Source organism: Zea mays, chromosome 8 (genome assembly GCF_902167145.1).
Source record: "Zea mays cultivar B73 chromosome 8, Zm-B73-REFERENCE-NAM-5.0, whole genome shotgun sequence".
Classification (NCBI taxonomy): domain Eukaryota; kingdom Viridiplantae; phylum Streptophyta; class Magnoliopsida; order Poales; family Poaceae; genus Zea; species Zea mays.
The window spans coordinates 144,211,668-144,213,328 of record NC_050103.1 but is presented as its reverse complement, the minus strand read 5'-3'; positions in this window follow the sequence as shown (position 1 = coordinate 144,213,328).

The following is a 1,661-nucleotide window of genomic DNA, read 5'->3' as shown; positions in this document are numbered from 1 at the left end:
GTTCATGGGCGGCCTTACTAGCCTAGTGGGTTGTAAGCTCGACACGACCCATTTAATATTTTTTGTGACGTGCTTGGACCCTGACTGGAGCACGTGGGCGGGCACGGCATGACCCGTCTTTGTCTTCGTGCCAGGCCAGCCCTATTACTGTTCGTGCTGGGCCAAGCCGGGCCCGTGCCAGGTTAGCCCTGCACGCCCATTTGGACATGTATAGGTCGGGTATAGGGAGTTCGATTGGCCCCGCATGCAAATCTGATTTCCTTACCATCTTCAGTCTTTTAGATAGACAAGTGTAGAGGTTGGATTTAGCAATACACCAGTGGACATGTAAGATTCTGCAAGCACAAGCTTAGAACGAGAAATGCCGATTGGAACAGTATGCACAAGCCTAGAACAAGAAATGCTGATTGGAATAGTATCATGTATTAATTCTATGTTTATTATGTATGTTGGTCACTAGCTTGTTTTTTATTCCTTTAGGTATCAAAAACAAGGCAACACAATTAGATCAAGCTTTATCTTAATCCTCTAACTCTTTCTCCTTGGAGAGAAGATTGATTAAAGGATGAAGATCTAAAAAGTGAATGAAGTGTAATGAATATTTAAGATAAATTATGCGTAAGGTAAATGTAAAGGTAAAGGTAAGACACACAATTTAACCTTTTAATATATTATTTTTCTCTTTTTTCATTATTTAACAAAAGATTACATGCATACCTTCAGCTTCGTAAGATTACAAGATGAAGGTAAAGGAAATACAACTTTGTATGTAGAGCGATTTGTTTTTTGGCCAAAAAAGTATGAAGAATGCATGTCGTTGTTTCTCTATTTATAGTAGCAACGTTCAAATTCAGTAAAATTACAATTGTGTCCTTAAGCATATACATTTGAACTTTTGAATGTGCTAAGAGCAATGTTGTCTTTTCCTTTGGTTGACTTACTGCACAAGTCTTGGAGATTTCTCCTGGCCTTGGGTTGTTCATCCATTACATACTCATGTTATTCATCCGAAGCTTGTACCTTCGTCCTCACGGGTATGGTTGCTTCAGTTGAAGGTTGCCTTCGTATTATATATACCTGTAACACACGACGCAAGCTAAGAAATAGCTTTTAAGTTAGTGTTTTGATGACCTTTGGAAGAAGAATCCCCCAATAGTATCCTTGTGGTATTAGTTCGTTTTTCATAACAAGCTCAGACCGCGGAAAACAAAGGACCCATGCTAAATGTCCAAAAACATCTTCCCTGATAACGTTATTAAAAAAGAGTAAAACTATTCGCAATGGTCCACAGGGCAAAGAGATGAAGCGGTATGACTCCTCTACTCCACCGCTTATTAGAGCTGAAGCGACATGCCTTCTCGACTCCACTGCTTACCAAGCTATATAAACTGGACGACCCAGTGAATTAATTACGTTATTTACTACTTGCACCAATCTGCTGCCACCAGTTTCTCTACCTCCGAATTGCTGAGGTCCTAAAAAATGAAATATTTATACACCAGTTGACACCAATGCAATCATTAGACGGAGCATTTATATGGGTCATGTGAAGCCAAGGTTTAAGTGCAAATGTCGAAGGTTTTGCAGACTTCATGAGCTTCATTATCAGACGATGGCGATGCCTTCAGATAATCTACCTAACAACTTTAGATACTACAACT